General features: G+C 47.3%; 1 long non-coding RNA gene across 2 annotated transcripts; it reads left to right on the top strand.

Annotated features, from left to right (window-relative positions):
- Positions 1-322: 322 nt before the first annotated feature.
- Positions 323-26,287, top strand: LOC120666530. Of its 2 annotated transcripts, XR_005671772.1 has the most exons (4): positions 323-514; positions 24,665-24,727; positions 25,079-25,194; positions 25,491-26,287. It is a non-coding gene; the product is annotated as an uncharacterized LOC120666530 (long non-coding RNA). The 2 variants fall into 2 exon arrangements; XR_005671771.1 differs by lacking the exons at positions 25,079-25,194; positions 25,491-26,287 and having other exon boundaries at positions 24,665-25,007.
- The last annotated feature ends 270 nt before the right edge of the window (positions 26,288-26,557 follow it).

The following is a 26,557-nucleotide window of genomic DNA, read 5'->3' as shown; positions in this document are numbered from 1 at the left end:
TGAAGAACAACGTCACCTAGTTTCTTTTTTCCTAAGGATATGTTACATTAACCTAATTCTGCAGCTCCACTCGCGTTAGTTTGGTTGTCGGAGCGGTTGCCATTGGCCATGCATAGGCAAAGCGGGAGCAGGGGTTTTGATTCGTTCGGCTGATGTTCTGTGTCACAGCGGCAGGCCAAGTGCTGTTCTTTTCATCTCTCTGATAGGTGGAGCTGTTGTGCTGTGCAGAACCAACTGATGTCTGGTGGCGCGAAGTGATGGCGATTTGTCCACTTGTTATTTGGACGGTGTCGGATGAGGATTAAGGAGGAGGGGACTCGCATTGTGTAGCCCTGCAGGCCAAGTCAACGTGCTCCTTCTCAAAGGAGCTACTACTGTATCTAGCTCGCCCCTCTCCGTCGCCATGGTTATCGATCTGCTGCTACGCCCACCGGAGATGTGCAAAAGCAGCGAGGCTGTGGCGTGAGCTGAGCTTCATTCTCTGCTGCCACTACTTGTGGCATGGCAACGGCAGGTTTGTCTGGTCCCCTTTTACTGTTCAGTATGTTGTGCAAAGCTGCTAGCTGTGCTCCTTTTGCTTGTCGTAGGATGAAATGAAATCTAGGCTATTTTTAACCAAACAACACAATCCCTAGCTAGACTCACTTGAGTCTTCAGAGAAATCACCAACTTGACCAACCAAAACTGCTGTGTATAACCACAGTTGCTGGTTGCTGCAGACCTGAGTTATCTTTAGGAAAGGTGTGTAGTACACTCTGTAGATAACTAGATACAATGATTAATCATGGAGAATTTCTTGTAGTTGTCAGAGTCACATACGGCACCTACATATAAGCTGATCTGGTGATAAATATAGCTTAATAGCGGTGTTTCGCTTGAGCTACAAGGAGCCTCTTCTAGCTTCTTCTACTGTACTATATACACACAAAAAACAGCCAGAAGTAGCTCAAGCGAACAGCCCCCTTATAATTTTTCTCACCGACTCATTTCTGTTCTTGCATGAGATGCATCCGACCCGACCGACCATTGATTCTCTTATCAACTCATGGTTTTTTTGTACTTATACCAACGGAATACCTCCATAGTATGAATCTTGAAACAAAATAAAAAGCCATGATATGTCATGAGTTCAAGTGAAAAATCTACCTTCCTGCGGCCGGATAGCAGATAGTAGTGGCATTGGCGTGCTCGGCCCAGGAAAACCCCTGTTTATTGGCCCAAATTAAAAGGCTTGGGCCATGCTATATTCGTACTGGCCTAACTTACCACTAGCTCGGCCTAGTAAAAATTCGATTCCTTGGCCCACCTCAAGAGGCTTGTTGGAGCAATATTGATGCTTGGGCCATCCATGTATAGCGTGGTGGGCTATGGCCCCCCTCAGGTGCACCGGCCTAACTCCCCACTATTAAGACCCAAGAACAGGTAAAATGCACATACTCCTGACCGCCCAAAAAAAACATCCTCAAATTGTGTTTGAGGCAGAAATGACATGTAAAATTATTTGGTCGTACTCCATATTTCTATGCTCAGCTGTAAGGCATGAGAGGTAAATCTAATAAGTGAGCCTTTCAACCATGTCGAGGATAAGAAAGAATGCTTGTTCGGCTGGCCTGCCAAGCCAAGCCCAGCCAGTGGCCAGCCAAACCAGCGGCCCGCCAAGCTGCCAAGCCCGCAGCCAGCAGCCAGTCAAGGCCAGCTGAACAACGCCAAGATTGCTTCTCATGTCCCAATCGCAGAAAGGCAGAAACTCTTTTAACAGAGCATTCTTTTTGGGCGCATAGAAACCAGGTCAGTTCAGCAAAAGCGAAATGTGAAGCTTCAGTTTAGCGAAAGTGAAAGGTAAGCTTAAATCGATTATAGTTCCTGCCTCCGTTTTTTTGTTTGTCGGCGGTTGACCTTTTTCAAAACTTCAATCACTCGTCTTATTCAAAAAAATTGTATATTTGATATATGTTCTATCGTCAAGTTTAGTTTGAGCATGTATCATAATTTCACTTGTTTACACAGTATGGAAAGGTTTTAGAAACTATCTATGCTTCGCTACGATTCCAACGGCTCGAAAATCGTTGAAAACGGAGTTAAAACATAAAAGATATAAAAGAAATAAGAAGAAAGGACATATTTGTAATTACTTTTCAAAACCGAGGCTAAAAAGAATAAATCCTCGTGGATTAACCCCTGGAACTGGAGCGCGGGTTGTTTTGGAAGAAACCGAGGGGCTTAAGTGAAAAACGGCTGGGCGGACCGGTCGATGCTACTTGGCGCGTTATGGCAGGTGGATCTCCGTGTTTCGCGTGTGGGCATCTGTTGTGGTAGATCGGATCCAATGTGGGTACTCCATAGAATACCGGATCTCGGCCAATCGACATGTGGCGAAGCAGGGCCGTTGGCTCCCGGCCGCTCGATCTGGATCCGGTGGTTTGGGTTCACGGCGAGAGAGCGCGGGTAGAGCGGCGCACCGCCATGGACGTCGCGGCGGGGCCCCAGCGCGGCGTTGCACTGGCTAGGCAAGCGGCGAGAGAGACTAGATGGGGAATGCGTTCTACCTTGTGGTGAGCCTCCCGGACATGGTATCAAGGACGGAGAGACTTCGAGGCGGCGGAGCGCAGACTTGAACCGAAGACAGGCGGCGACGCGACTCTGGTGCGACGCAGGAGCTTCAAGCTTCGGATTCGAGGCACGGGCGACCGAGGTTGACGGGTCTGGGGTTTTGGGGACTCGGGTTTTATAGACTGGAGCGCCAAGACTTGAGGGGCAAGGTAGGGCGGCGGCAGAGTTCGGATCGGCGCGGACTCCTGTCCCCGTTAGACTCTCGACGCTCGGCGGACGGCGAAAGGAAGGAGACGAGGTAAGGCGGTTCCACCTGGCAGCGAAGGCAAGACGGGAGAAGGCTGCGGGTGGAGTCCTCCTAGCACGGGAGGTCGCGCGGGAAAGGCGATACGGAGCTGAAGTTCGGCGCGAACTCGCGGGCAGCCCTGGACATGGCACGAGGAAGGAGAGGGAGCTGATCAGGGGGACCCACCTGACGGAGGGAGGCGTCTGGTTGGGCTGCGGTGCTGCGGGGTGAAACTGTTTCGGCCCACAAGAGAAGGGAGGCGGGGCTGTGCGTGGGGAAAGACCAGTGGGCCGGCTGGCGAGGTTGGACCGGGGAGCGGCGACGGCAGCAGCTCATGGGCCAGCTAAGCTGGCAGGCCGGCTAGCTGGGCCTCGACTAGGGATGGCAACATGGCGGGTTTGGGGTGGGTGGAGCGTCCGCGGACCCGCCCCCGAACCCTATCACGGGTCAAAATGCCTAAGACCCGAGGCGCTGAGCTCCCAACAACTGCAACTCTAAGGCGGTGAGGAGTCGGCGGGGGAGCCGGAGCGGCGCAAGCGCGCAGCGGGGTCTCGGCGGGGGCACGGCAGGGACTCGTCGGGGCCGAGTGAGCGTCGTGGCCTGGACCCTAGAGTCGCCAGGGGTGAGCAGCACGGCATGGCAAGGACACATCAAGGTGGCGCGGCGTGGCATGAGTCGGCGGGGGTGGGCGGTCGACGCGGCAGCCAAGGGCCATAGGCTGCGGCTCGGTGCATTGGGCAGAAGGGTATCCGGCGGTGTTCAAGGAATCGAGGTTGGGAGAAGGGCACGGTCACGCAGAAGGGCACCAGGCATGGGCACGCGACTCGCTCGCGGAGCCGTGAGGTTGTGAGCGGCGGCTGCTGGTGTAGAGGATAGGGTGGGGAGTGTGAGTGGGCATGCTAGGGCCGCCTAGGGTTAGGTTGTCCTCAGTGGAGACTTGTAAATGGGCTTGCAAAACACTGTTTCGCACTGTAGCTGCACTGTTCACATAGTGAGAGCGCGGGGCCCGAGTGAGGATGCAAATCCTTTTACACAACCTGCTGAGGTTGGTCTTAATAATGTGTAGTGGGCTTGGGCCGCCTAGAAACTGAGCCTCTTGTGCAATTTAGGGACCCGCGGAGGCCCTGCGGGTGGAGATCAAAACCCGCCTCCGGCCCGGCTAATTTCGGGTCCCTGAACCTACAGACCCACATGTTGAAAATGAGACCTGCCCCGCCCCGGCTGGGTCCAAAACCCGCGGGGACACACCTCGAAACTGCCTCGCTGCCATCCCTAGCCTCAACAAAGGAGAGGGGGAAGGGAGGTGGACTCAGGGGAGGTGGGCCATGAGAGGAAGCAGGCCCCCAAGAAATTTTGTTAAGGATGTTAATAGAACTTTTTAGGAGATAAATAAATATACTTTAAAAATATTTTTAGGCAACCAAAAAGATTATGCAGCAACATGTATGCTCAACATATTGATCCTATGATTAATTTTAATTATTTATTAGAACTAAATTTCATGTATATAAATTACGAGAATTTTTGGAATACAAAAACCAGGGTGTTACACCTTGCCCCACTCTTACATATGGGCAGCGTAGCCCGTGTGAGACGACCAACGACCTGGGCTAGTCCTTAGATCTATAACCCTCACTTGAAATCTGCTCCCATGGGGAGTCGAACACAGCACCTAAGGAGTGCCATCGAAGCCACCTAAGTACCTAACCAACTCAGCTAGGGGCCTCGTCATCTCCACGAGCCCTGAACCTGCAGCGGAGGTGAATGTGATGCCAAGGGGGATTTCATAACTAATTATCAATCTATATGCACCCAAAGGCTCCGTTTGTTCTGGAGGGTGGGGAGCCAATCTGCTGCCGTGCCTGAAAGGAGCAGCGTCCGGTTAGTGAACGGACAGTGGAGAATGAGCTGCAGGTTCCGCCGCTATCCGTCCTTCCAGAAAGAACGGAGCCAAAGTACCCCAACCCACCAGTCAGTCAGTTATGTCAGTTACACAGGCGGAAGTTTTTGGAAAGCTTAGGGACAGGATATTTATGGGGGAGGAGTTATGTCTGTTGCACAAGCAGTAGTTTTTGGAAAGGTTAGGCTGGACTCACTAAAGCTTGTATATGGGCTTGTAAATACTGTTTCGCACTGTAGATAGTACGGTTCACAGAGTGGAGTTTGAAATAGAAGTCCATTTACAAGTGGCTTGGTGACTTCAGCCTTAGGGACAGGATACAGGAGAAATTTGCTTCTAGACCATTATGAAAGCTGGACTTCGCTCATATGCCATTCTCAAACGGTGGCAGCACTTCAGAATGCCTATCTCGCAATTTTCTTCACCGGTAATCATTTTGGCCCACAAATGGGACACGAGTTGACCATTTTGCCCCTCTGCATCTTATCCATCCATCCCCCGGCTCGATGTGCGGGCGCGGCGCACCCACGCTGGGTCCGGCGCATCCCGGCACTGTGGCAGCGAGGTGGTGGGCGTCCCGCACGCCCCGCGGAGCAGCGAGCCCGGCGGCAGACGCGACGGCGTTGGCGAAGGCAGCGTCGACGGCGAAGGGTGGCACTCGGCGATGGGGTGCCTCTGGGGCAAAAACGACTGCAAGGACGAGGGCGATCGATGGAGGAAGACGTGGCGAAGCTCGGAGACAAGTCGGGGTCAGCGGTTAAGCAGGGAGTGCGGTGAATTTGGGGCTGAGGCGTGGACGACCGCGGCGAACTTTCCGGCGAAGTGGCTCCAACTTGGAGCAATGTCGACAACGGCGGGCTCTGATGATGGAGGGGATAGATGAAGGGAGGTGAGGCGAGCCTTGGGGGCAGGGTGGCCGGGCTTTGAGTGGACGGGAGGCGGCTGGATGTGGTGGAGGCGAGGGTCGGCGTCAATGGCGGGCGGGCGAGAGCGAGGAGAATGGGAGAGAGGTGCGAGTGAGAGAGAGACACGGGGCTCTCAGCACAGAGAGGCGAGGGGGATAGGTGGGGCGAGCGAAGCGGCAGGACTCGGCCGGCGCATGGCGTCAGCGTGTCATGGCCGCGGAGCGTGCACTCAGCGCGTGGACACGAACCGAGAGAGGACGGGCAGGCGTGCTGTAGGTGGCCGCTGGCGTGGAGCCACCGAGCTTCACGGCGCCGTTACCTCTCGGGTATCCACGGGCAGAGCAGACAGGGGATGGATGGATAAGATGCAGAGGAGGGCAAAATGGTCAGCTCGTGTCCCATTTGTGGGCCAAAATGATTACCGGTGAAGAAAATTGCGAAAAAGACATTCTGAAGTGCTGCCACCGTTTGATAATGGCATATGAGCGAATCCCATTTGCGGGATCGCATATGAGTGAAGCCCAGCTTTCATAATGGTCTAGAAGCAAATTTCTCGAGGATACAGAGGGGAGGGAAGGTTCCGTGCACCTTCTCCAAAGCATGCATCTCCTTCTCATTTCCCTCCTAGCGGGCAGCGGCTATAAAACGCGTCCCGGCCGCATCCAACGCCATGCCACGCTAGAAGCCCACACTACCACACGGTACGGTACCACTACACACTTCAAGATCCTCTCCCACCGACTGCCATGGTGGCCGCAGCCTCCGACGCCGCAGTCCTCGTCCTATGCGCGGCGATCATCGCGCTCCAGGTTCCTCTCCTTCCTCAACCCGCAGCCAGGGGCGGACACTGCAACGACATCCGCTCATGCCCCGCTGCTCGACACCACGCCCGGGCTCCTCCTGCCGCTGTCGGCGGCGGGGACCCTCTTCGCTTCCGTCGCAGCCATGTATCGCCACCTGCGTCACGCCGCCGCGGCCGCGGGCAGCCGCCGCTGTCACACCCTGAAATTTTTGGATTTCGGGATGTGATTAAAATTAAAAATGAAACAACAATTTTCTCATAATTTTTAAAATTTTCCCAACATTTATTTTCTTCACAGGGAAATTAGTATAAAAGAAAATAGATTGGTTGTTTTTCTAAATTAAATGAGGTTGTTTGATTTGTTTTTCATTCATGCCGCAATGCATTGTTTTATTACTTGTTGTTCGGTTCGAATTTAATTTTCCTGAATTTGAATTTGAATTGAATTGGTTTGATTCTATTTCAAATGTTCAAAGCTTTTTTTTCCCTTTTCCTCTCTCTCTTTCTCTTTTTCCTTGCTTTCAGCCCAGCCCATCTCCTTTCTTTTCCTTCTCCTTTCTCCTTTTTCCTCCCGCAGCCCAAGACCCCCTCCCCGCCGGCCCATCTCCTCGTCTCGGCCCAGCCCGACGCCGCCCCCTCCCGCAGCTCACCGACAGGCGGGGCCCGCCTGTCGGGGTCGTCCCCGACCTCGGGACGGACCGGGACTCTCCCGAGTCCGGCCGCGCCCCGAGTCCGCGCCGCGCCTGCAGCCTTGGCCCGCATGCCAAGGATCCCCTACCGGCCCTATAAATAGCGCCCGCACGGACCCCTTAGCCTCCCCTAGTCGCAGCCGCCGCCTCGCAAACCCTAGCCCTAAATCGCCGCCGCCATTGGAGCTCCGCTCGAGCTCGGTCCCGCCGCAAATCTCGCCGCTCCGCTGCTCCCTCGCCTCCACAAGCCACCTCCGGAGCTCCGCGTCATGGTGAGAACCTTCGCTGGTCACTTTCCCCTCTCCCTTTCGCTCCCGCGCGTGCCCGGTCACTCACCGTCGCCCTACCGAGCCACCCCGCTGTCGAGCGCGCCCTCCGCCGCGTCTACGCCCCACGCGGACGCCGCCAACACGTTTGTGGCACCGCGCTTTCGCTCCCCGGCCAACCCGCGCCCGTATCCGAACCTCGGACAGCCGTTTTTGGCAACTCCAGCAAGCCCGCCGCCGGACGCACCCTGCGCCGCCGCCCGAGCCGCTCGACCCACGGTCGCCGTTGGATCTCAATCCAAGGGCCTAGATTAGATCTAATCCAAGTCAAAATCCCATGGTACCGGTCAACCCTAGGTGTTTTTGCAAAAAAGCCCCTCAGTTTTACCAAAATCAACCCGCACTCCACTGCAGTTCAAAAATAATAGCGAAAAGGTCCTTTCTTTTCTGTTTTAACCCCTGAGCTTTTCCAAAATAGAACCCGCCATCCAAAGCTTTAGTTTTTGTTTTCTAGCCCCTGTAGTTTAGGTTTAATCTCATTTTAGTCCCTGGTTTCTTTAGAGCTAGCCCCTAGAAGTTTAAATCTATCGCAAACAAGTCCCTAGAACCTTGTTTTTGCCATAACTTTTTCGTTTTAACTCTATTTTTATCGATTCTTGCGCTCACGTGATCCTTGTGACATGTGCAATAGCTTTATCACCTTGTTATCCTTTGTGAGCACACTTTACTGTGCCTCACAAATACTTTTTGCTAGCCCTTCACGTTTATAGTTAATCGTGACTAGATCCCTGAAACACCGTTTAGTCCATAGGTTCGTTGTTTTAGATCCGTTTTCCGCGTTTCTTGCGCTCTCGTAACCATAGCAGCGAGCCCTATCCTTTAGTATGCTCTTTTAAAGTCTTTCTTCTATTATGGTGTATTGTTCTTAGTTGTACTTGTTGTTTGCTTTGTATGTTTGTCCCATGATTGCTTCGAGTAGAAGGATCGTTGTTCGAAGATTGAAGAATCAAGATTTCCAAGTGAGCCAGAGCTGAAGAGCAGTAAGAGTAGCTTTTCATTGGAGAAAGGCAAGTGACCCTAACCATACTTCTATCTATGCTTTATTTACAAGATGATATGATTTAATTGGAACATGGAGAACCACCCAAGAAAACAGTACAACCACAATACCATATGGCTCTGGTCTTGGCTAAGTAATTAGATGATCTATATGTCGTGCCTGGGGCATTTGATTGGTGGATTTTGGGTTATCGATATTTGAGGAGCGGGTGAAGGAAGCTTCGTCTTCTGAGATACCGCAGAAAGCAAGGGACCAGTGCGTACATATAGTGATTCTTTGTAAAGGCCTCGTAGCGTCCCTATGCAATCACACCTCAGAAGTGTGGTATTGTGCCTGATCAGCACATATGCGTGGTTGGGTTCAAAGTTCTTCGGAACTTTTACGCGACTTGTGGTGAAAGTGTACAACCTCTGCAGAGTGTAAAACTGATATATCAGCCGTGCTCTGTTGACGCTCTTTAGCGCCCCAATTTATATACCGCAAGCGCACGGGATCATGTAGCTTTTCCCTTAGAGTATTCCCCCAAGGTTTATCAATCCACAAAACCAAAGATACAAGAAACAATCTACTAACATAGAGAATCCTTTGTGTTGAGGTGGTGTAAAACGAATCTAATCTACTAAAAACAGCAAACACCGAAGGTAGCAAGAGAAAGTTAGAGATAACCAATCTAGATCACCTAGATCATGCATATGTTGTAGTTCAAGCCATATGTAGTGAAGCAAGACAGATGTGAATCAGATTGAAAAGCATCTTTAAACCCAAAATCTCCAATCCGATCATTCGATACCCCATCTACTAAAGCAACGCCCTGTCATGACGCCCCCCCTTTGGACGAAAGCACCCGGAAGCAAGTCGAACCCCCTTTGGTAGTTCCGCCATGAACCTCTAGCCACCATGACTACAAGATCATGCTAAGCGATCTATCTCGATAATAGATTTAGGATGAAGCAAACCCAAAGAAAAGAACGAAATCGAAAGAGAGAACATGGTCGCTAAAAATTCGGAATCACAAGTAACTTCACCATGAATGATTGTGCATCACAAGATCACAACCGGGGCCCTACCTTGATCTTGATGATCCTAGCTCCAGAACTCCGACGTGGTCTTCCTTGCAAGGTTCCCACATCGGCTAGGGAAGCCCCTAGACAACTAGCACGACCCTCGGCTTTCCGAGAGGTGTCCCTCTATCTTCTCTGCTCCTTGGCATCATCTCCCGAATGATATTCTGCGTGAGCCTGGGGGAGGGGTCTTTAAATAGCCTCAGGAAACCCTAGGTCGAATGGGAGGCCGAGACTCCCTGAAAAGGACCTGGGCCGGCCAGCTCACTGGACGGCCTGGCCCATTTTCTCGCCGCCTCGCTTCCTCCTTTCTCCCCAAGTCTTCTGGAGTTTATACCTTTCACGATTGCACCCCGTTGGACGTCGTTATCTTCGAGATTTCTTCGAGGGAAAGGATAGGACGGAAAATCCTTCCTTAAATCTCTATTTGCTTTGCTTAGCCCCGAAGTATCTCGATCTCAACTTGTGGGCTTTGTCCTTTGGGCTTCATTGGAGGGTGGATGTGCATGAACGGGCTTCTAGTTGTCATGGCCTTTGGTCCTTTGTTTGGGCTTTGGCCTTCGTCTTTCTTCATGTTATTGCATGATCACGGGCCTCGTCATTTCATGCTCCAAAATTGGTCAAAAACATGCAAAAACGAAGTACCTCCAAAATATATGTGCAAATGCGAAAACGACCAATAATCGGGCTGAGGTTAGGATGGTTAGTGATTTTGATATTAAATTCATGCCATTATCAAAGTTAAACAGGGGATAAAATGGATACTTAAGGAGCTCCAACATTCCCCCTATGCTTAAACCTTGCTCGTCCTCGAGTAAGTCTTTGATAAAAATCAGTATTGCCTTTCAGTGTCCAATCCCTGCACTTGATCATACACAAGAAAACACAATGCTCCCAAAAATATTTTGCAGTTAATAGTTCAAGTTGTAACCAGCTTTTTCAATGTGGGAGGTAGATACAAGTTAAATGCTTCACCACAATTATTAAACACATGCTCTCAAAATTAAACAAGTCTCAGAATTAAGAAAGTAAGTTCCATAAATAATGCTAAACCAAGATCAATAATTTAAATCTCATTGCAATTTGCTCATGGAAACTCTCAGCTCATCTTGTCTCTCAAACTTGCTAGAACATTCTCCTTTCTTTCTCTCATATAAATGTGTGAGGCTTTATCTGGAGCTCTGGAAAGGTTAGTCCTAACAAAAGATATTATAATCAAGATATTGTCAAAACAAGAAATACTTCTTATGGATTTACCGAGACTCATCAAAAAGACCATTGGAAAATAATTTCTTTGTGGAGAGGGAGAGAATGGAACACAAACTTTAGATGGTGGACATGTGCAAATGGCAACGGTTGATCCCAAGGCACAACTGAAGTCCTTGTTATCGGATTGCACATGGTTGGAATAATTCAGTATAGAATAATCTTCAAAGTACTTGGAGTTTAATGAAGCAAACAGAACCCAGGAGCTTTTCATCATTATTTTTTTTCTTTTTTTTTCTTTCTTTTTGCTCCTCAGAACCGTTGGCAACACAATGCACTTACACCACCTCCCCCCATGCTTGAACGTTTGCTTGTCCTCAAGCAATGAAGTGATGATAATCTGATGGAGTGAGTGCACAAAACTCGTATCAATTCTCTGGACTCAACTTTGGAATCCAATGGGGCATCTCCTCGTAAAAGATTGAAGCCAACAGAGGAGGAAAAGGCCCAGGCCGGCCGGCCTAGGGGTGTTGGGCCGGTCGGCCTACTGCCTGTAGGCCGCCACTTCTTCAGATTTTTCTGCTACAAACCCTTTGATGCTTCCCAAGCTTATGTTTTACTGAATTTTGCTCTTGATTCCATTGTTTTGCCGTCAAAATAATAATATATACTCAATATATAAGTTGTGGTCAAGGAGGTGTTTCACAAAGAGATGTTTTTGGTTAAGGGTGGATATCCAGCGAGGTTTGTGATGTTCCCGGTGTAGAAACTCACAATGCATGGATAGAATGGTTAGCAAAAGAGAGGTACACAAAAATACGGAATGGTCAGCTTCTTAGTCACGTACCAAAGAAGATAATTCTTGAATTAATTCACCTGAAAATAAATCTTTCTCTATGGTTTGTCCTGATTTAACATTTAGGCTTTTAGAAGGGTAGAGCAATTGCAAAAGATATCATTGACAAGGTTAGCTCAAAATTAAATCCGAATTAAATTTTCCTTGACAAGCTTAAGTAAGAGAGCAAGAATAGAAAGATGTGGGTCTTAATTTACCATAACCTCCACAATTGAATTAGCCGGCTTTTTATTAATTTTTCATATCATGTTAGGGAGAGCATTAGTTTAAACATGCACAAACCAAGCACAAGAAAGTAGACAAGGCAGCAACGATCATCATATTTTAACATGGCACAAACTTTCTATCATCATTACTAACCATAACATTAAAGCGTGGGTGATGCATTTATTTATCATGGTGATGAAAGTAAAAGAAAGCAAGTTGCACACATGCTGAAAAAAATAAAACAGAAAATTGCTACGCGCACACAAGCTTGCACACATGCTGAAAATAAATGAAAAGAAATAGAAAAATCCAAATCACACGTGCGAGCATTTTATTCATGGTCTTGTCGTCGATCACTCTTCTTGATTGCCTCTTTCATTGTATCCTTGGTCATAATATTGTTGAAATGCACCTCCATCAAATTTTTCCGGTGGTGCTAGGCCTAGAAGTCTCATTTGATATGCAATTCCCGCGGTTCCATCTTCTAGTTGGCTTGTGTGCCTCCGGATGACGTCTATATCTTTCATGTTTCTTCTTGCATAGGCACCCATGATTCTCATTCCTTGTTCCGGTTGAGGGAGGTCAAAAAAATTGTGCTCCAAATGACGGGTCGGGCATCTCTCCTTAGTGTGATGGGGTGGGTAGCCATAGTTTCTAAATGGTGGGGGCGCCGGGTACACCGGTGGAGGCGCCGCCATGCCATGCCCCCATGCTTGATCTTGGTTTCCTTCCCATTGACTCGTCCATCCTTGCGGGTGTCCTTGTCCACTTGATGCACCTTGAAATTCATTCCTCCAACAAGCGGAACTTGGTGGTGGAAGCTTTACTTCTAAATTTTCTTGTTGTGCCGACGCCGATGTTCCTTCAATCAACCTTCCTCTTTTTGTTTTATTCACCTTTGCTCCAATGTTTTCAACTCGCCAATTGGTCCTTCCTCTTGCGAATAATTTAAGCCTTTGATCGGGGAGGGAAATATCCATCTCAGAAATAGTGAATCCCTTCTTTTCATCCCCTCCGTTATAATGGTCCTTGCCTCAAATGTTCAATCCCTATATCTCTTCCCGGGACATAATATTTTTGGATCACCGCTAACCCCGGATTCATGGCTCGGGCTATTAGTGTAAGATAACACCCCGAACCAACTTCTCCCGTGCCGGATGATGCTTCACAAATCCATCTTTCAACCATGATGTAGGTGGGATCAATCACTTGCTTCTTCACCAATGATGCATACATCCAATTCAATTCTTGGTCGGTGACCTTTGATTCTCTCATCCTCCCGAGAATTCTTTTGCTCACCCAAGAGTGGAATATTTGGAAGATCACATTACTTATATTCTTCCTTTGGCGATTGACATCTTTTGCTATCTTCGTCCAAAACTCATCGAGCTCTCCATCTTCGACTTCCACCATTTTTTTTGCATTGCTTTTGAACCCGAGCAAACTCCCTATTTCTCCATAGGTGATGACTTTTTCTTCATTCTTGAGCTGAAATTTCAGACATGGCACTTCATCATCCACCACCTCTGTTATTTTCTCTAGTGTCATGAATATCTCCAAAGTCACTTCTTCTTGCATGTCTACTGTAACACCGTCGGAAAATAACTTCCAACCGATGTTCTCCAAGAGCTTGTAGATGTCATGATTGAATCCCAACTTCTCCAATGCTTCATCATCAAAATCATAGTTTGCTCGCAGCCTTCCCTTCATGAACTTGAGCCTTTCTTCTTCTTCCATTGACAAGATGGTAAACCCATATTCGGAATGCTTGGGCTTGTATGGCGGTGGTGCGGATGACCTTGTCGAACGCCGTGGAGGAGGTGGCATCCCTTTGGTGAATCTCATGGAGGAGCTTCTTGGGTCTCTCATCCCACCAAGGAGAAACATGTCGCTCCTCGGTGCGGGGTTGTCTTCCTCCATGCTCCGCAGAGACCCGGAGACCGAGTTCCTCCGCGAAGAACTTGCCGATGCGTCAGGTGTTGATGAACGCATCCTTCTCCTCCCGGTGAGGAACTTCATGAAGCCACTCATGGTGACTCTTTGCTGCACACACTCAAAAATAAACACACCGGGGGTTTCTTGCCGGTGGGAGAACAATATATCCAAGAGTGGAGCAAACTAGGATTTGTGGTGAATTTTCTGAGATTTTTGGAGTTGATTTTGGTGGACGAATTTTTCAGAGCTCTAGCTTATGTTTCTGGGTGAAGAACTTGAAGAACACGAACAAGGAATTGTGTGAGGAGCATACCTATGAAAGGGGAGCACCAGGGGACTTAAAAAGAGGCCAGGCCGGCCGGCCTAGGGCCATGGGGCCGGCCGGCCTAGGGTGTTCCTGGCCCTCCTCCACTTCATCTTTCTTTGGTGACTTCCTGGCGCAATTTCTTGCCTCTGTCCAGTACATTTTTTATGCTTTGCACCATCCAAAAACCATGCACCAATCCTTCCTTGTCCTTGTTGTCCACTTGCAACATTATTTCTTCACTTTGTGTCATTCACTTTGTCCCATACTTCATCATTCATCACATGGTGCCATCTTTGCTGAAAATTTCATGTCCTTCCCATGCATGGCTGCTCCCTTCTTTGGATCATTTGCATGTGGTGGTAGGTAGAGAGCACAATTCCTTCCCGTGAACTCACTTTGATCAATAGATGTTAATCAAGCACATAAACCCTCTCCAAATCATGCTTAGATGTTGAATCCTCCTCTAACTTTGAAATTTCAGAATTAACTCAAAGCATGCAATGAGCTTAAATGAATAATCAGAGGGGAATCAAAACATCTTTACATTTGTAAGTCGAAAAATATTTTCTGACTACATTAATTTTGGTTGCACCGGAACCGTTCACTTTCATGAATTGATAGCGAACAATCTCGAATTCAACCGTGGGTCTTGGGTTTAGGTTCTAATTTTTGCCAAAATGAGAGAATTTTTTTGAAAAAGGGAACAATTAAAGTTAGGAAAAATTCTAGTCCTATGATAATGAAACTGAAAATTCTCTCTATGTTTGAGCGAACCTACGCATCAAGAATTTAAATAATATAAATATAGCACGGCTTTACTCGCGTGTTTTATCTCAACTTGGTCCGGCCGTCATGGAGAGGACGGTCGCCAAAAATAGGTATGGAAATTTGGATGTGGCTTTCTCAAGAAGAGGCAAATAAATCATAGGATGGCTCATGTCATTGGTTTAAAATAAGAAACAACATCGAAATGACCGAGCGAATAAAATCCAAATCGAATTGTTCGACCGAACGACCAATTGTTCAAAAGTTTATCATGTTCTTGCGTAGCAAAATTCTTGACTCACTTACCCAAATCTCTCGCGGGTTGTCCTCCCGGCAGTTTATTCTTGACTCGACGAACGGGTTGAACTCCCAGCAACTTTATTCTTGACTCGACGAACGGGTTGCCTCCCGTAAAGCGCTTCGTTTATAGTCTATAGCTGGACTTTCTTCTTCTTCACTTCGGACCAACGCTCGGTGATGGCGTGCAATCTTGGGTACCCACTTCTGCACAATCCTTGGTGCGGGTTTGTCTTCCAGGTTAGTCATCTTTCTGGTCTTCACAGGCGTGCTTCTAGCTTTTATCTTGACGGGTGCAGCGATCTTCTTTGTCGCGATGGACGCGACGACTTCTTTCTCCTTCTTCACTTCCTTCTTGTTCGGCTCCTCTTCTTTCTTCAGCTTCTCCTCTGTGACACGGCGGTGAGCCAGAACATATTTGACATTGATCATGTTGCATACCTCGAGGCGTGGACGAAACTTGAACTCGCTTGTGGTGCCATTGATGTCGAACTTGATCTCTCCCTTGCCAACGTCGATGTTCGCCCTTGCGGTCTTGAGGAAAGGCCTCCCAAGTATGAGAGGCACCTTGCTCCCTTCTCCCATATCGAGAATCACAAAGTCAACGGGGACTAAGTGTTCTCCAATCTTCACGGGCACGTCTTCGGCAATTCCCAAAGGATAGCGAACGGAATTGTCTGCTAACTCTAGGCACATGGCGGTGGGTTCCGGCTCTGGTAAGCTTAACTTCTCGAAACGTTCTTTGGCATGACGCTCACACTTGCGCCGAGATCACAAAGTGCTCTTTCAAACATAAGAGATCCAATGGAACACGGGATGGTAGGACATCCGGGGTATTGTGGCCTTGGCGGTAGAATCTTGGTGTCTATATCATCTATTTCAAACTCTGGCTCTTCGGTGACTATCTCTAGCGTAGGAGTAGGTGCCTTCTCCTTGATGATGGTCTTCACTTCAACTCTTGGCTTAGGCTTCCATGCTCCTGCCGCATGTTTGGATTCTTCGGTCTCCTTTCTCGAGCGAGTTTGAATTGCATTTGCCGTCTCCGGACCTTGAGGTTGCCCGGGCAATTTTCCTTCGTTGCTAGATAAGCGTCTGGCGAGCTGGGCTACTTGCGTTTCTAGCATCTTCATCATGTTGAGTACTTGAAGGTTAGAGCTCCCGACCTCCATCACCTTGCCATCAATGTTCTCCAAGATCTTGTCCATAGCCTTGAACTTGGTGACGGTGTCCTTGTTGACCTTGCCTTGCTCCTCCATGAACTCCTTCAATTGTATACGAAGAGGCACCGCGTTTTGAATGGAAGAGCTTGCATTAAATTGAGGTCTACCTTGCCTGTAGCGGAAGTTGGGTTGCGGGATCCATTCTCCCTTCTTCATGTAGTCGAGCATCTTGGCTTCCTCCGGGCAATTCTTTTGGACATGGCCATACTCTCCACATTATTCACATGTAGACCTTGCTTCGGCCGCCTTCAAATCAATAGCTTGTGCTTCTCCCTTTTCCACTTCCATCTTCTCCAACCTTCTCATGAGCGAGTCGATCTTCCCTTCTAGCACTTCTTCACGTTCCACTTGCAATACACTCTTCACGGCGCCCACGGCTTGGAGTGGTTATAGGTGCCCCGATGATGCCCATGCGTCATTGTCCGCCACCTTCTTGAATAGCTTGAAAACTTGAGTCGGCGTGAGCTCAATGATCGATCCTCCTGCCGATGCGTCAATAATCCCCCTTGATGCAGTAGTGAGGCCTTGATAGAACTTCTGGACCACATCTTCCCTTGAGAACTTGTGATGATGTATGGCGCGGATGTAGTCATTGAAGCGCTCATAGGCTTCCGCAATAGTCTCCGTCGTGGCTTGCGCGAATGTAGCAATCTTGTTGCGCAAAATTTGGGTCTTGCCCGGCGAGTAGAACTCCGTCATGAACTCCTTCATCAAGGACTCCCAATTTTGCACCGTGTGTGCCGGTAGAGAATGAAACCATTGCAGCGCTCTCCCAAGTAGAGAGAACGGAAAGAACCTTGCTCTCATTTGATCTTGAGTCATCCCTTGCATGTCGAAGGTGCGGCATAGTTGGAGGAATGCTTGAAGATGTAGATTAGCGTCTTCTTTTCTAGTGAAGGGCGAGCTTTGCACCACCCTTTATGATTGAAGTCTTGATCTCGAATGGAACTCCGATGTTGTCGAGATTTTGGATCGGCAAGTCCCGAATGTCCGGAGTGCATAGCTCTCCGATCGTATGCTCCTGCTCCGGTAGCGCCATCCCTCGGTGAAGTGGCACCTCCTTTAGACTTGTTGGTGGAGTCGCTTGAGGTGAAGACGATGAACCGGTGACTTCTTCTTTTGGATCTACTAGTTCCAGCTTCCTTTATCGTGCTTCTCGTCTCCTTTGCCTGTAATTTTTTTCTGGATCATCCACAAAATTTTCGGGTTTGTTGGAGAGGCTCCCGTCCATCTCCTATTAGGGGTTAGTGAAAAGAAAAATATATACGAGATCTAAAAGATGAATATACAAGATCTAAAACATAAAAGAAAAATAAAGCAAACTCTAGATTAGATTGATTTTCATGGAATAGATCCATTTTTTTTAGTTAGCACAAAAAAGTAAGAGATCTAAAAAAATCAAAAAGAAAAAACAAGAAAAAGAAATATTTACGAATGCAAGTAAGATTGGATCTTAAATCGATGGTTCCCCGGCAACGGCGCCAGAAAAGTTTGTTGACGCTCCTTAGAGCCCCAATTTATATACCGCAAGCGCACGAGATCGTGTAGCTTTTCACTTAGAGTATTCCCCCAAGGTTTATCAATCCACGGAACCAAAGATACAAGAAACAATCTACTAACATAGAGAATCCTTTGTGTTGAGGTGGTGTAAAACGAATCTAATCTACTAAAAACAGCAAACATCGAAGGTTGCAAGAGAAAGTTAGAGATAACCAATCTAGATCACCTAGATCATGCATATGTTGTAGTTCAAGCCATATGTAGTGAAGCAAGACAGATGTGAATCAGATTGAAAAGCATCTTTAAACCCAAAATCTCCAATCCGATCCTTCGATACCCCATCTACTAAAGCAACGCCCTGTCACGACGCCCCCCTTTGGACGAAAGCACCCTGAAGCAAGTCGAACCCCCTTTGGTAGTTCCGCCATGAACCTCTAGCCACCATGACTACAAGATCATGCTAAGCGATCTATCTCGATAATAGATTTAGGATGAAGCAAACCCAAAGAAAAGAACGAAATTGAAAGAGAGAACATGGTCGCTAAAAATTCGGAATCACAAGTAACTTCACCATGAATGATTGTACATCACAAGATCACAACCGGGGCCCTACCTTGATCTTGATGATCCTAGCTCCAGAACTCCGACGTGGTCTTCCTTGCAAGGTTCCCACATCGGCTAGGGAAGCCCCTAGACAACTAGCACGACCCTCGGCTTTCCGAGAGGTGTCCCTCTATCTTCTCTGCTCCTTGGCATCGTCTCCCGAATGATATTCTGCGTGAGCCTGGGGGAGGGGTCTTTAAATAGCCTCAGGAAACCCTAGGTCGAAGGGGAGGCCGAGACTCCCTGAAAAGGACCTGGGCCGGCCAGCTCACTGGACGGCCTGGCCCATTTTCTCGCCGCCTCGCTTCCTCCTTTCTCCCCAAGTCTTCTGGAGTTTATACCTTTCACGATTGCACCCCGTTGGACGTCGTTATCTTCGAGATTTCTTCGAGGGAAAGGATAGGATGGAAAATCCTTCCTTAAATCTCTATTTGCTTTGCTTAGCCCCGAAGTATTTCGATCTCAACTTGTGGGCTTTGTCCTTTGGGCTTCATTGGAGGGTGGATGTGCATGAACGGGCTTCTAGTTGTCATGGCCTTTGGTCCTTTGTTTGAGCTTTGGCCTTCGTCTTTCTTTATGTTATTGCATGATCACGGGCCTCGTCATTTCATGCTCCAAAATTGGTCAAAAACATGCAAAAACGAAGTACCTCCAAAATATATGTGCAAATGCGAAAACGACCAATAATCGGGCTGAGGTTAGGATGGTTAGTGATTTTGATATTAAATTCATGCCATTATCAAAGTTAAACAGGGGATAAAATGGATACTTAAGGAGCGCCAACATGCTCACGGTCAAGAGCGGCTTGGACCCTCACATGATTAATAAACTTAAAGATGGATTTAAATCACTTTCTGGTTATTTCTTGTGGCCTTACTGAGTACCAACCATAAGTGTACTCACCCTTGCTTACTACTGCTCAGAAGGAAAGATGTATGAAGTCTGTTGAAGATGTTGCTGAGTTCTAGGCGTACGCAACCCCCAGTCGATTGCCTGTGAAGTTTGAAGCCTTCGTTTTCAGGATAAGTTGTATAACTCTGATAGTCTTTTATTTGTTGTATTTCTCTTTTTCGTGATACTGTTGCTGATTATTCACTTATAATGTCTCTATATGTATGAAACTTGATCCTGGCATACTTATAGTTATGCATTTGGTTTTGTCCTTAAAACCGGGTGTGACAGAAGTGGTATCAGAGCTGTGTCGACTGTAGGACGTAAGCCTAGATAGCAATGGCCGTGGTCTAAGGTTTCTTTTGATATCAAATCTATTCCTACTTGTTCTTTGACCCCCTCCATTGAATATTCTCTCTCCTTAACTATTTTCTTTTCTCAATCAACCTTGACAATCTTTTTCGCACCTATCTATCTTATCATTTGCACTTTCTCATTTGCAAATGTAAAAAAAAATCTTAAACTTTCTATTGACCTATTGTCCTCTTTTTAATCAATTCTTGGTCAATTACCCTTTGTTGTTTCTCAACACTCTCAATGCTTCCGTTTATACTTCTCTCTCCTGGACACTCCTTGATTTTCTTAAAAATTTATCTTTGTTGATATATCTTTCTTTTCTTTATTTTATCTAGCTTTCTCCGTTGAGCGTCTCCTCTTCTTTCCAAATAAATATCGTTTTGAATTCATCTCTTGACTTGGATTTCAAAGTATCTCTTCTGATTCAAAGTTGTTTAGATTATCTGTGCCACATATCCTAATGCCCGTCCAAGTCATCTGAAGGTTTGAGCTGCCAGTTCATCATGAGGAGTCAAGTCGAAGCGATTGGAAATTGTACCACTTACCCACATTCTTGCTCAAGTTGTTTGAAGGATTCAGAGCTCCACCAAAGAATCAAGCCTGAGCAAGATTATGACACTCCCACTACAATCACGAAGGTGGAGTCAACGCTGGACAAATTGAAGGAGGCACGTGTCATCAACAACGAAGCTGGAAGATGTAACCATACTTAGGAGTACCCCTTCTAACTTTATTAACAACGTTTAGCATCATCTTTGACTATGTTGACTGGTGGAATTCGGTGTTTGCATGATGATGCTTGTCTTTATGATCTTGTTTGATTCACTTCTTTGTAATGATTGTTGGTGTATTGTGGGTCTTCTACCTACAATGACATCGGTTGCCTAGATGGGTTCTTATGTACCTCCCACCTCCTTGTTATCTTCTATCTTTCTACCTAATCCTTTAAAGGATGTCAAGAAAGAAGTTCATGGCAACCCTGACAGCATTAGTAGAAACCTCCAATCGTCTACAATTATCGACAAATGAAAGAAGTTGAAGACAAAAATGCTCTCGTCTCCTTTTTCTACCCCCGTGTCTTTCTCCCCTCCACCTTGATTTATTTAAGTTGCGACCACCAAGAGTTGGTGAAGAGGATATCATGGACTTTACCTTGCTATTCAATCTTCTTTATAATTTATTCTCTCTACTAACCTTATCCCTACCACCCAGACAGATGGTGAGTCTCAATAGAAATCTAGAAGATAGAGCCAATAATGATGACCTCAACATTCCAGCACAAACTAAGATGTTACAAGTAATGGCTCCAATCATGGTCGATACCCGACAACATGTTACAAAGCAAGCGTCATCCCCTGGAAACAACAACTCTGTTAGCAGTGATAACCATCAGATCACAACATTTCGGCCGTCGTTTGATAAAGAGAAGCTATTAGCTATGCAGGCTCAAGTCTTACAAGGAAGGATGCAGTCCAATACAGTATCACCTCATAGCATGGAGTTGGCCAAAGTAGAAGTCCCCACTGGACCAGTGAAGAGGCAAGTTGCTGAAGCATGAAACCGCTAAAGAAATAAGAGAAGTCGTGGAACACCAGAGCTGGAAAGGGAAAGACAACATAAAGATATTAAGACTCCAGGAATATGTCAATGTTGTGAGCATTATGGTCGTCCATGTCTCCAGGAAGAAGATAGCTTAATGACAGCAGAAGCAAGGCAACGTTACCATTCGGATATCAATAGGAAGTTGTCTATGCAAGATCTAGACTTAGAAGGAGTTGCTCAAAATCCGACTATAAACCTCGAGGATTGGACTATCACTTTCAAAGAATTTCAGCCTAAAAGAAGCAAACAGTCCAAGAAACCAGTTAGTAAAGCAAGCCAAGAGAAGATAGAGTTTCCACAACAATTGGCAGATAGCAATACTCGGCTCAGTTTCAACCAACCACAGCCTAAAGTTGTTCAATCTCCATGTGACCACTCTATCAAGAAGGATCCTGTTGTACAAGCCATTCCACCAAGAGTTGTGGAGGAGCAGAAAAGTAGTCAGGATGGACGTATTAAAAGAGTACTGTGCTATAAATGTGGTGAAAAAGGCCACTATGCCAATAGATGTCCCACAAAACGAGAAAGTCGGGATGTTTATGCTAAAAGAGTGTGTTTTGGATGTGGTAATGAAGGGCATTATGCCGATAGATGTCCATAAAAATGTGAGAAGACTGGATCCCGTGATCTTGGATTATACTGCCTCGAGTTTGGAGAAGATGGACACCTTGCCAGTTGGTGTGAAAAAAAACAAAATGATAATTAATGACAGAAGTACATGAAGACTTGAGAGGTGATACAAGACTCCAAGCCATAAAGAAACAATCAAGCTCTATTCAAATCACTTTATCAAGGTACGAAGGATGTTCTTCGAAAGATGTGCCAACGAAGCTGTGGAAAGAATGGAAGTTAAAGGAGGAATTAGACTGAGTACCCGTAAAGCGTTTTGTATGAGTTACCAGGAATTAAGAAGTATACGTTGTAAGAATGAACGATATGAGAAGAAAGTTAACATGTGTTGGACGCTGCCCACCTAAACATTGTCTCTTGCTAGCCTTGTGAATCTCAGGATGGGATTCCTTTTAAGGGGGTAGTTCTATCACACACTGAAATTTTTGGATTTCAGGATGTGATTAAAATTAAAAATAAAACAACAATTTTATCATAATTTTCAAAATTTTCCCAACATTTATTTTCTTCACAGGGAAATTAGTATAAAAGAAAATAGATTGGTTGTTTTTCTAAATTAAATGAGGTTGTTTGATTTGTTTTGCATTGATGCCGCAATGCATTGTTTTATTACCTGTTGTTTGGTTCAAATTTAAATTTCCTAAATTTGAATTTGAATTTGAATTGAATTGGTTTGATTCTATTTCAAATGTTCAAAGCCTTTTTTTCCCTTTTCCTCTCTCTCTTTCTCTTTTACCTTGCTTTCAGCCCAGCCCATCTCCTTTCTTTTCCTTCTCCTTTCTCCTTTTTCCTCCCGCGGCCCAAGACCCCCTCCCCGCCGACCCATCTCCTCGTCCCTGCCCAACCCGACGCCGCCCCCTCCCGCAGCCCACCGATAGGCGGGGCCCGCATGTCGGGGTCGTCCCCAACCTCGGGACGGACCGGGACTCTCCCGAGTCCGGCCGTGCCCCGAGTCCGCGCCGCGCCTGCAGCCTTGGCCCGCACGCCAAGGATCCCCTACCGGCCCTATAAATAGCGCCCGCACGAACCCCTTAGCCTCCCCGAGTCACAGCCGCCACCTCGCAAACCCTAGCCCTAAATCACCGCCGCCATTGGAGCTCCGCTCGAGCTCAGTCCCGCCGCAAATCTCGCCGCTCCACCGCTCCCTCGCCTCCACAAGCCACCTCCGGAGCTCCGCGTCATGGTGAGAACCTTGCTTTCTGGTTATTTCTTGTGGCCTTGCTGAGTACCAACCATAAGTGTACTCATCCTTACTTACTGCTGCTCAGAAGGAAAGATGTATGAAGTCTGTTGAAGATGTTGCTGAGTTCTAGGTGTATGCAACCCCCAATTAATTGTCTGTGAAGTTTAAAGCCTTCGTTTCCAGGATAAGCTGTATAACTCTGATAGTCTTTTATTTGTTGTATTTCTCTTTTTCGTGATACTGTTGCTGATTATTCACTTATAATATCTCTATATGTATGAAACTTGATCCTGGCATACATATAGTTATGCATTCGGTTTTATCCTTAAAACTGGGTGTGACAGCCGCCTCTGGGGGTTCTTCGCTACCCTGTGCATGGCGGCCGGCACCCTCCACCTTTTCCTCTTCATGCTGATGCCTGTAGGTGGCGTCGTCGGAGATGTTGGCGCGCAAGCTCGCGCACTCAGCCTCGCCGCTGTCCTGCCAGCGGCCGCGGTGGGATGCTTCTTTCTGGGCGTGTGGCTGATCATCATCGCCCACATACGAGCCGGCGGCGAGGGAGGCGGCGGAACCTTCGGCACAGCGGACGGGCAGATCAGGGGCGCCCGGCCGTGACCGTGAGGTTCCTCACCAAAGTGGCGCGAGGTGCGGCAGCGGCAATCTTCTTGGTCATGTCCATGTCACTCTACGGCGGCGCCACCTCCTAGGCTCCTACTGCATCTTCATGTAAGTTTGCCCGAGCGGAACTTCCCCGCCGCCCGCCCGCCCTCAACCTCGCCGCCCCCTCACCCTTCCCCAGCGCGGTGCGCCCGCGCCGACCCGTGCGCCTCCGAAGTCGATAGCCAGCGGGTAGCTTGCGCCCTTGCCGCCGCGCGCCCACCCGCAGCCGCTGCTTACCGCCGCGCGTGCGCCTCCGGCCGCCCCGTCCTCCCTGCTGAGGGGACCAACCATGGAGCGCCACGCTCGGGTCCCTGCTTCTATAACCATGGGACCGTGGGAGCCGAGAGCCCCCACCTCGAATCCCTAACCTTCGACGGCTGGAGCTGCTGGCGCGCTCGTCCGAACGCGAGACCAGAAGCTCGGAGGCATTGGGCCGGGCGAACGACGACGAATCGATGATTCGTCGAGCTTGGGATTGTCGTACTGGTGCCGCGAGGAGCGCGTTCGTCGTCTGGTCGAGTTGGAGGTGTGTAACTGACTAACTGGTCACTGGCCTGTGCTCCTGTGCTGTCGTCTCATGTGCTCTTACCCCACACGGGCAGGGTGCTCTTCTCGTCCATGGCGAACTGAGCATCGCATTGCTCGTCCTGTACACCAACTTGGTGCCCAGGCTGTTGATATTGCTGCAGCGTGCTGGGCTAGAAGTTGCAGTTGTTAATTGTCTGAAGTCTGAACTCCCCTAGCATTTTTGAAACGAGAACTCCCCTGGAATTGTCTTCGTTGGCTCGCGTGACATACCGGTAGATGCTTAATGATTAACCAATCACTAGGAGCCTTTTCTTATACGTACACTGTTACTATACAATCGTTTTACAGTTGATTGTTTTGCATTTTCCAATGTTCATTTGATTGGTGCTTGCATGCAGATGACGAAATGTGGGCGATCTGTGTCTTGCGGATATACTCAAGCTGGAAGCTAGAAGATAGAGGTACTGGCAAACTACAGTCAAGGTTCATGGTGTACCTCCACAATGAATTTTGTTCTCCGTAGTAATATTCAGATGGATGTTGTACTGAGTATGGTTATGGTGATTCCTTGCGACTGTGCAAGTCACTTCGGTTGTGCTACTTTGTGTCATTGTGTGTCGTCTATTATTATGATCGAATGTTGCCTTGCCTCTGGATTTGTCACCATGTCATTTTTACTATCGAATATGAAAATGTATGGTTGAGTAATATGATCATATGATGCAGTCTCCTTTCTTATTACATGTACTGATGATTGCGCTGATCTTATTAATTTGAGATGCTTGTATTGCTGCACTGCTATATGCAAACAGCAGATCTGGGGAAAAAAAAAGTGTTGCTGTTTGCCTGGTGGACTGGATCCATTTTCTTTGCCCTTTACAGGTTGAGTCTTGCGATGAGAGGTTGACGAGCACGATGAGGAGCTGATGTAAGTTATGACTCGCTGCAATTGCATACTTCATCTTTTTGGTGTTACAGTTGGCTCAGGAGTTTGGGGTCTTATTCCGTTTATCTGGTTCTATTTTGTGGGTTCCTATATAGTAGTACTATATATTATGTTTCTTTTTCTCATTTTGTGCTCTTTTATGAGACATTTTTCCTGACTATGTGCAAGTTGAGGGTTAGAAGTTAGCTAGTACATATCATATTTGCATAAAAGGATTTGACTGGCTGATGTTAATTTCCCTGCTTTTACCATTTCTTCTTATTGTGTTGTGTGTACAGGTAGCATCAAGGCCTAAGCATATATTCCTTCAGCTCCACATCTTGATCAGTTGACCAAACAACCCAGAGATAAGCATGATGATATTAGTTTCACCTTTAAATTCTATCTACAGTAAAGACCATGGTCAGTGTCCGCACATCTTGACAATTTTTAAGGAGTTATTAGTTTGAGGTGTAGCAAACTATTGTGACAAGATCTATTCTCAAAAGTTTTTGAAAACAGAAAACCGACTGAATCTCTGGAATCCGGATGATTTCTCATTCGTGGACGTCACCGGGAAATACCTTTCCAACAGGGAGGGATATTATTACCCTACTCAAGTATGTTGAACTGGTTATGTTGCTATCGTCACTTGATCGTGTGATACGAATAATATCAGCATATCCATCATGTTTTTTTATGAATAGTATTGGCAACATGACTTATTAAAAGTATCTGATGAACATGCACATACGTAGAATCCATTGTGCACCAATGCCTGGTCCTACCTTTATCAAAAACAAAGTCTGGTCCTATGAGGATTTTGGTCATAGTTATTTTTTTTATGAGATATGACAAAGAAACTGTTAGATGCATAGTAATGGAAGGGGTTACGTATGTTACCATTCCTATTCCTGCACAAAAGTTGATTTTCTGTACATTTATTCACACATTATGATGATCAAGGCGGCTATAAGACGGTTATTGTTTTTGATAGTGAATATCAAGTGTTGACAATAGGGAGCAACGCAGTTTGGGTATTTTTCAGAACTCAGCATCTGATTATTGAAAATAAAGAACGTAGTCACAAAGAGGCGTGCTGTAACATCCCAAAATTCACTAAATTAAATCGTACGCTAAATATTTTCAAAATCATTTTTCATCGTTGAGCTCAATTAACCCTAAACCCCAATCCCCTCCCAGTTTTTCCGCTGTCCTGTCATCCGGTTTCAAACGCCGACCGAACTCTCCCTCTTTTTCCTCGCCGACGTCGCATCCCGCGCCGCTCGGCGGCCTGTCGCCACGCGCGACCGCTCGCCGTGATCGGCGCCGGCAAGCTCCCTACCTTTTTCTCCCTCTCTTTCCC

The sequence above is a fragment of the Panicum virgatum genome, chromosome 3N (assembly GCF_016808335.1).
Source record: "Panicum virgatum strain AP13 chromosome 3N, P.virgatum_v5, whole genome shotgun sequence".
Taxonomy (NCBI): Eukaryota; Viridiplantae; Streptophyta; class Magnoliopsida; order Poales; family Poaceae; genus Panicum; species Panicum virgatum.
Note: the sequence above shows the minus strand (reverse complement) of the source record. Positions and strands in the feature narration are given on the sequence as shown.